Raw genomic sequence first — 10048 nt, 5'->3', positions numbered from 1 at the left:
CTGCCAACCTGAGGTGGAAGCACAGGCCATCAATAATATAAATCACCCCGGGACTGACAACAGCAACGAGAGAGAGAGAGAGAGAGAGAGAGAGAGAGAGAGAGAGAGAGAGAGAGAGAGAGAGAGAGAGAGAGAGAGAGGGTGGGGAGGGGGAAGTGCTGATCACTAGTCAAGTCTCTCTCTCTCTCTCTCTCTCTCTCTCTCTCTCTCTCTCTCTCTCTCTCTCTCTCTCTCTCTCTCTCTCTCTCTCTCTCGTTATGTGGATCTGGGTACACCACAGGGGAGACACGTGCAGACGTGAGGGTCATTAACGACATTAGCACGGGAGTAATTGCACTTATTAGCGTCGCAGGCAGAGAACAGTAAGAATATTAATCAGCGTGTACACCGTAGCAAAGGATCGACCGGGTCTTTAAGCATGACAGGTGTGTGTGTGTGTGTGTGTGTGTGTGTGTGTGTGTGTGTGTGTGTGTGTGTGAGCTGGGAGTTGCGAGGAAGCAGACAGAAGATAAAGAGCCACACCTCAGGACAGCAATTCCTCTGGCTGAGGAACGAAAGTAAACCCCATGTGACCTCGAGGCTAAGCCATCACATCCAAGGGTGGCACTGTCGTGCTCCAGAGGGGTTGAGGGCGTGGACAAGAACGTCACCACGCCTGAAGGAAGGTGGGCGAGCTCAGGGCCAGACAACCCCCCTACATGCAACGGATAGCAGTCATCCCGCGCAAGACACTCATCATCTACCAACGAAAATGTGATGAGCTACAATTATGGATGACTTTCATCATCCCAAAAGAGGCTCCTCTAAACCCGACTGATTCATCCCAGCATCTAGTGCCGTGCTCTGGACTCGAACCAAAGCCCCGGGGTTATGGAGATACAGTTCATCACCAGTATATGCACAAATGTCCCGGTACACTAGTACTACCACAGATGAATTATGTTATATAGGGCCGCGCCAAGACCTTGGAGAGAGGAGCCACAAGCCAGGCAGTGACCCGGCCTGCCCCAGGAAACACATATCCTCTACACGCCAAGTTTAAATGCCAACCAGAGTCCTGCCGGTGACAAGCGACCGCGATAAGCCAGTCACGACAGGCCAGTCCGCCTCTTCTAAGACGCACAGCAGCCCTATCGCTGTATGAGGTCGTCCACGCGCACGAAAGCTCCGCAGACGACGTCTGTGAGGCGCAATCGGTCGCTCGCCCAGTCCTGACGAGAGGCGAAGTGAGAGGCCGCACGACGGCTCCTGCCTTCCCCCCCTGCGGCCGGCACTCACCAAAACCAAAATGCACCACAAGTAATTTATCGAAACCACTGGCGCGTACTTTACGATTATCCCTCGTCCCCCGGAATGGGATCATTTACCCGGGTTTCACCTCTTTTATGTCCCTTGTATGGCCGCCATCCCAACGCCAGGGAGGCATTTGATCCATTTTTTAAGAGGGGCAGGAGGCAGGCGGCCAATACCAGTGTCTATGGTAACTGCAGCTCCCTCCCGCACCACCGCCTCTGCCCCTCCCTCCTTCCTCCACCACCACCACCTCTTAGAACTCAGGATTAAGACTAAAATCACAAAGTGTTATGTGTGCCCTAAAACGCGCATCTCGCGCTACTTTATGGCTGCCGGCGGAACGAGTCCTCCGCCAGGGATTATTATTACGGACACCGCTGCTGCCGAGACCTGCCAGTGGTTCCTGTCTCCTCTCCCCAAGCCGGATACCTCCAGGTCTGGTTTATCTCTGGAGGGCTTTTCACCACTGATCCTGGCCTCTCGCTGGAGCATCCCACCTCACCAGTCTTTATTCTATCTTGTCTTTAACTCGTCGAACACGATCACACAACCCTTGAGGGTCAGGTCAGAGGTCAGGCCATCGTACCCAAGGATCGAACCGTCGTGCTCAAGGGTCATACCCAAGTTTTCAAGGGTGGTATAGTCGTGCTCGAGGGTCGTACTGTCGTGCTCAAGGGTCGTACCTAAGTTCTCAAGGGTGGATTCGTCGTGCTCAAGAGTCGTACCCAAGTTCTCAAGGGTGGCATAGTCGTGCTCGAGGGTCGTACTGTCGTGCTCAAGGGTCGTACCCAAGTTCTCAAGGACGGCATCGTCGTGCTCAAGAGTCGTACCCAAGTTCTTAAGGGCGGTGGCATCCTAGTGCTCAAGAGGAGGTTCATGTTACCCACGTTATTGCCCCGGATAAAGAGAAATTCATACAAGAAAAAGAACATGGGCGTTGAGCCTCAACCCGGGCTTGGAGCATGATAATATTTTATCAGAAACATCTCGCAGCTTCCACCCCGAAATTTGTTGAAGATCTATCAAAGGGGAAGGTTTCACTCCATTATCTTAACCAACGTTCCATTATGTCTTACAAATCTCTATTCCATTCCAACACAAAGCGGCAGAATAAGTGCGACAACACCTGTCGAGGTAAGTATTCAAGTGAAGAGTGCTAGCAGTCGAAGCTGCTGCTTCTTTCTCCGATATATATCAGTCTTCCCTTTCCTCTTCCCTTCCATCTCATTCAACAACCATACAAGGTGGTTGTTCTACAACCGTACAAGTTGTATCTTAAAAAAAAAACAGATTGCCACTCACGAGTGCAGCTCAACACGTCGGCGCAAGACCGCTCAGCAAGGACATCCACGAGACCATCCTATTATCCTGCTGCTCTCCGAGACCCGTCTGTCTAATGATGTCCTCATTAGCTCCTTTCAAGTCTCCAACTGTAATCTTCACTCACGATTCCGTTTCAAAGATGGCGTCTGTGTTTATTCCAATACCAGCACACCTGTTGCACCGTTTGGAAGACCTTGAACCTTCGTCGTCATCTGGCTCTGTCCCCCAAAGCCACTGTCATTTTTCCCCCTGTTTCGCTTGCTACTCTCCAGACTCTACCAAACATTATAACTCTTCGATGATGTAGATTTTCCAGCCAAGAGGCCTTAACATCCTCCCCTTACCCTCCAGCTGGCGTCCCCTCCTTAGGAAACTTCAACGTGCACCATCAGGGAGAGTGGCTGAACTCCTCCCTCACAGATGGTGGTGGGAGGGATGAGGCCCCTCTCGTTTTCCACTATCCGTGTTCTTGAGCGAATCATTACCCATATTCCAGAGTGTCACGATCACTCCTCTATAACACTCTCGATCTGTAATTCACCCCTTACTCTAAGCTCCGTGGATACGCATATCTTGCTCCAACTGGTTCATCCTACCACACTCCTGTATATGTCTCTCTATTAACCGCACCTCCTCCTTCCTCCTCCAGCCGCCTCCACTTCTGTCTGTGTCGAGCACGTAGCAGAGGCTGCCGTTGCGGGAATGGAAGTAAATATCCCCTCCTTCTACAACCGCCTCTCCATCTACTCCGTGCTTCAACTATTCCTGTTTTGCCAGCCGGGCAAATGACCTGGCATATCGGAGCAGGAGAAACTCTCATTCCTCCGACTCACATTCAGCTTTCATCTCGCTCGAAATCATGGCAAGTATGTTATCCGTGAAGCGAAGCCTTCCTTCATCAAAGGGAAGTGCGCCAACCACTCCTCTTCATCCAGTGATAGGTCTTTCTGATCTTCGGCCAAAACCTTCCCTTAACATCCGTCGCACTACCTCTCCTTCACTTTTCCGTTCAGATGATACTGTATATCCGTCTCTCCCACTGATGAAAGAAACTCTTTTTTGAGGTCTCTTTGCTCCTCCAACTCCACCTTGGATGACTTAACATTCCCTTATCCGCTTACTTAACTTTCATCCCTCTCAATAATCTCTCTTCGTATTGTTCAATAAGCACTTCTATATCTGGACACAAGCACAGTGTATGGACCGGATGGCATCCATCCTTACGTATTCGAACTTATGCCTGTGACTGCTCGTCTGTTTTGTTTGTATAAAAAGAAAAACTAAAGCATTACCTTCCTCTCAGAAACTCGCAAGAGGTAAGGTACAGCCTAGCCCAAAAAAAAGGGTGACCGCTCTAACCCAACTCCCATATTCCGTTGTTTTGATATCTACCGTTGTCAGAATCGTTTAATCCCTTTTCTCCTATTTCACTGAATCTCAAAGTATGGTTTTCGCAAGCTTAAATCCACCACCTATGACATTCCTGCCCATTTTACTGTAATCTGGTCATATCAGAGATTTTGGAGAATCCTGTGTTAGTGTAGCCCTTTATGCATCAAAAGCTACTGACATGGAACCGAACGTGGGCCTCATGTCCAAGTCTCCCCTCTTCACTATCTTCCCTCACATCCAGCTTCCTCACTGGCCCGTCTGTCTCCATACGTGTCTTTGGATCAGCCTCTCCCTTTTTGCCTTTCAAGAGAGGTGGTCCTCAAGGTTCCGTTCTGTTTCCTACACTTTTCCTCCCTTTTATCAGCGATTTTCTTTCTTCAGTAGACTGCCAAAGGCACTCACACACACACACACTCACGACTTACACAACATATCTCCACTTCTTTCAGATCCGCTCCATCCCCCTCCTGCTCGATCGCTCTCGCGTCATATAAACTCCGACTTGAACAGGATTTCCTATCAAGGCGGATGCGACCTGATTGAGTTAAGTGCCTCTAAAACCCGCTTTCTGCTCATCTCTCAAATATCTTCATCCTCCCACATCTAATGGATCTGTAGTTCCATCACTCAATAAAAAGAATAATCGGTAACATATGCGTCATCTAACCAGTCTTGAAAACTCTTAAGTCTGCTTATAAGGAACTGGAAGTCATACTCAGACGCTGTAGATACTTTCCTTTTGGGCAACAGCTCCAATTACACGAAGGGGTTGATCTGTCTTTGTAGTGAGCGCTGCTCTTACATCTGGGGAGGTTCAGTGTTCATATATACTTTCTAGAAACTATCTGGGGAGGTTCAGTGTCCATACATACTTTCTAGAAACTATAGACGTAGTCCGAGTTAAAAGCAAATCGACTGGACGACTCTGCCAGTCTGACCTCGAAGCTGACCCCCCCCCCCCCACTTGCCTGCCGTACGCAGCAGTGTCAGTCCTCTTTCCTCCTCTCTACTACACATATTACCCTTGTCTCTACGTCCGAGTTGGCTGCTGTGTGTGCCCTCGCCTCCCACCATACCACGTAATAACGCTCAGCCAAGCAAGTGCGTCATAGGGTCCGTGCACTCACTGATGGAAGCCGCAGGGGCGAAACGTTGTGATATCTGTTTCTTTCCCTTATCGTCGAAAGCGTGGCACTCTTTTAACTCCCTCATGTCTGTCCTAACAATTAACGGCCGGAACCCTTTGCAAAAGGCAGACTCTCCACTTTCCAAAAACTGAGAATATTCTTTCTTTTTCTTGTTTTTTTTTCTTTTGTCTTATTTTTCGTTTTCTTTAAACCCCCTTTTCGTATTTCAATTACAGCCCAGCAGCATTCGTGTTGACTTTTGTCCGAGACGGAACCTCCAACATAAAAGACAGTGACCTGAAAAAATGAAAAATTTCATATACAACATTGCAGAGATAAACCGATATACTGGCGAGTGTTGTACAAACTGTATTTTGTCATATGTATACGTACATAGTTAGGAAATCTAGCTGTATCCGAACACATACACAACATACGACAGACGAAAATAAATGAAAATATATCTTTTGAATTCAACACCTTATTTTCTCCTTCGTCAAATACCGACCTATATCATTCACGCACCCAAACGACTTTTAGTAACCTAAAACTATAATCTTTAAACAGATTAATCACCCTCCTAGTACCATCACCATACTAGGAACAAGGCGGGCTAGCAAGCAGGGAGGCGGGGAAGGTAGGGAGCCGGAGGGAGGGATGGAAGGGCGGAATCGTGCGCCTGGCAGCGGTGTGTGCAGCGTCCCCCAGGCCGGCTGATAGCCCCCCTCCCCCTCCCCCCCAGGCCCTGCTCGTTGGGCTTTAAAGGTACTCGCCTCATGAGGCCAAACTTCTCATCTGGCAAAATTTACGTGCCCAACATTTAATCACTCCCGCTTCCTAAAACTTTTTCCTCCACTGTCAATGTTGAGTGGAGAGATGAAGACGGCATCTTGTGAAACTGGTGTGTTTCTTGGAGAAGGGTGCAGGTATGAGGAGGAGGATCTTGAAGAGAGAGAAAAAAAATCTGTACATTCAATGCTGGTGTTTATTCTATAGATGGCACAACCTTGTACAAGATAATATCAGGGCCCCACACCTAACCCTAGTGTGGAAACCAAAGGAACAATGAGGAAAAGAAGTCTTTAGGTTAATACGTAAGATATGGGGAAAAGGGATGTATGGCAACTTGACAGGGGGTGGGGTGTATGGCAACAGAAGTAACTGGAGATGGGTATGGCAACAGGAGAAAGGGTAGGGGGGAGGGAAGGATGTACGGGAACAACAGAAGCCTTGTGTCTCACGTTGCCACTGCAGTCGCTGGGAACAGACACCGTAAAAACAATCAGCGCACACAAAACCGCTTGTTATCGCGAGGTGGCAGGTTATAAATTGGCTAAACTGGTTACCTTCATGAAATTTACATATCGTCGTGCTCTCCTCAGACTTGAAATTCTTACAAAGTTGGCTTCCAGACCCGGCCGTGCCTCCGCAGTACCCCCAATCCCAGCTGAAGTTTAAACAGGCGAACAAAGTGTTGTAGGAGTTTGGTTGGTGATGGTACCACTCCACCAGGGTAGTAGGGTCTGGTAACGCTGATGGTATCACGTTTGCACGAGAGTGGGGTTAGAAAATGCGATGCTGAAACAATTGCTACACGCCCTCAGGGAGGTCAGCCCGACCTGCGACAAAGATCTAGGATGGTGAAACTTTGATGTGGGTGCAGATAGTCCACTCGGAGCTGGTGGCTCGCTAGAACAAGGGGAGAGGGGCATTGCGAGAGCGGCCGGGTGCGAAGCAGGTCGTACAGTAATACATTTTAAGGACCCGCCGTTCCTAGCGGCCGGTTGGGGGAAGCCGGCAGTCATGTCGGGGCAAGACTGACTGGCTATTATGGAAATGTTGCTGCTGACGAGATATTGTGCACGACATCCCATTGGCAGCGGGGAAGAGGAGGAGGGAGGTGGAGAGAACTGGCAGTGCATGTACCTGGAGGTTGGAGTTAATGTACTGATGGCAAAGCATGGAGCAGGATTGTGAACTGGTTTCAGCGAGGCAATAGAATACATTAAACATATGACGGAATAACTTTTAAAGTTAATGTGCCGGAGTACATGCCAAAGTTAATGATGATGAGTCTACCTAATAGTAGGTCGAAGCTAGTGGTGGAATTATTAATCTAATGCTAGAATGAAGTGGTTGAGCGCAGACGCTCATGCCACTGGACTGCAGAGATTTCTGAGTACTACTAGACGCATTATAATAGCAAGGCAGAGAAGCATCGCAGTGTGTGTGTGTGTGTGTGTGTGTGTGTGTGTGTGTGTGTGTGTGTGTGTGTGTGAAAGCGATGGGTAGCTGCCCGTACGTGAGAGAACTCCATGAGCATTAATGATAGCAATCTTGTAAACCAAGGAAAACGGCGTTACAGACAATGCGGCATCCCCTGGCAATATATATATATATATATATATATATATATATATATATATATATATATATATTTTTTTTTTTTTTTTTTTTTATACTTTGTCGCTGTCTCCCGCGTTTGCGAGGTAGCGCAAGGAAACAGACGAAAGAAATGGCCCAACCCCCCCCCCCCCACATACACATGTACATACACACGTCCACACACGCAAATATACATACCTACACAGCTTTCCATGGTTTACCCCAGACGCTTCACATGCCTTGATTCAATCCACTGACAGCACGTCAACCCCTGTATACCACATGACTCCAATTCACTCTATTCCTTGCCCTCCTTTCACCCTCCTGCATGTCCAGCGCAACCTGAGGATCAAATCTGAGGCTGGTCCAGCCCTGACCTTTGACCTTCTTAGCGGACCAATATCACCCCCCCCCCCGACCCAACTGTCACAATGCAGCATTAATATTCCGAGTCACTGGGGATAAACTCCCTAGGGGTGGATAGGGAGGGGGGAATGAAACGAGGGATTCGAAATCCCCTCGGGAATTCTCGCGCGACCATTCCAAATTCCCTTGGAAATTTGACGCTTTATAGTTTTCCAAAAAGAAGGAACGGAGAGGTGGGCCAAGTGAGGACATACCTTCTAAGGCTCACTCCTCTGTTCTTAACGCTACCTTGCTAATGCGGGATAAGGCGAATATATATATATATATATATATATATATATATATATATATATATATATATATATATATATATATATATATATATCCACTCAATTTCAAATATTTGACAAAAATAAACGCTCACTCCTAGACAAACTATCGCTGACGGCTTATATCTTATCAAAAATTCCCCAACAAAGAACACGACCTTTGAACATGACAGTGCGACCCTTGAACACGGCGGCGGTGCGGCTCTCGGGTACGACGCCCTTCGGTGGCCTTTAACCTAACCCTTGAGTTTCAGGTCAAAGGTCACTTAATCATACCCAAGTATCGTAACGTCATGACGCTCGATGGTCAGCGATCTCGTACTATCGTGGTTAATGGTCAGTAGTCGTACCACCGTGCTCAATGGCCAACGGTCGTACCATCGTGCGACAGCAATATGCAGTACTGCCATCTCTGTGCGACAGAAATATGCAGTGTGCCATCTCTGTGCGACAGCAATATACAAGTACTGCCATCTCTGTGCGACAGTGATAAGCAACTATCGCCATCCCTGTGCGACAGCAATGCACAAGTATTGCCATCTCTGTGCGACGGTAATATGCGGCATCTCTATACAACACCAATATGCAGGATTGCCATCACTGTGCGACAGTAATATTTAATGCAGTACTGCCATCTCTGTGCGACAGTAAATTCATTAAAGCAGTGCTGCCATCTCTGTGCGACAGTAACTCTACCAGGGTTAAGATGCCAGGCCCGGATGGTTTTCTCAGCTATTTATAATTGAGCAAACAGGGTTAATGATTACGTAAGTGCGAGTTCCACGCACCCAAGTATCATAATTACACTACAGGAGATAATGGAACAATAAATTACGAGTGCTCATGCATTTACCTTAACGTAAAACAGGATGATTACCACCGCCACAAAAACATAATTCCAGGGTGACCCACCGCCTCAGAGAGAGAGAGAGAGAAAAAAAAAAAGAGATCAGACATCAAACCCGAGATTGTATGTTATCAGCATGTACGTACCTTGATTAACACCATGAATACATCAAGAACATTTCCTCCAAAGTCGAAGGCAATCTTTTAGGGCACGGCGCTACGCTACGACCCTTGGGTATGGTAAAGACCATGCAGTCATACCCAAGGGTCGTACCGTCGTAGCCAAGGGTTGTGCCGTCGTAGCCAAGGGTCGTACCCTCGTGGCCAAGGGCCGTACAGTCGTGGCCAAGGGTCGTTCAGTCGTGGCCAAGGGTCGCAAAGTCGTGGCCAAGTGTCGTACCGTCGTGGCCATGGGTCGTACAGTCGTCACCAAGGGTCGTACCATCTTGTCAAGGGCCGTGCTGTCGTGGGGGTCAGAGTCGTTCTATACCGGCAAGTCTCAACATCTGCCACTGACTCGACGACAAACGGTTTCTGTCACACCTCACGTTAAACCAACTGTGACCGCTACACTCACTCACACGCGGACTTCCCATTTACAAGTCTCATAAAACGTCTGTAAATGAATTTAAGAGATGACTTCCTCGACAGAAGGCGACTCAAAATGCCTCTGGTTCTTGAAAGATCCATATCATTTCCTACGTATATACATTTTCCGACCTCACATCTGCATAGAGCGGGCTGCATGTATGTACATACACAAACAAGCCGGGAGAGTACACGTGCAACTGTATCAAAAAAAAAGAATCATCACAAATACCACATCGCTCATCGTGATTCCAACCTTCCACCAGCCTGAACTACCTGGCCCCCGGACCCACCACATTGACCCTTCTCCCCCTCGCCCAGACCTCGTCCATCTCTCCCCACAGCTTAGTCTTCAAAAGTCCCCACTCCATCCATAACCCCTCCCCCCTCCACCACCAC

The sequence above is a fragment of the Panulirus ornatus genome, chromosome 14, assembly GCF_036320965.1.
Source record: "Panulirus ornatus isolate Po-2019 chromosome 14, ASM3632096v1, whole genome shotgun sequence".
Lineage (NCBI taxonomy): Eukaryota > Metazoa > Arthropoda > Malacostraca > Decapoda > Palinuridae > Panulirus > Panulirus ornatus.
The sequence above is the reverse complement of the archived record's forward strand: the minus strand, read 5'-3'. Positions refer to the sequence as shown.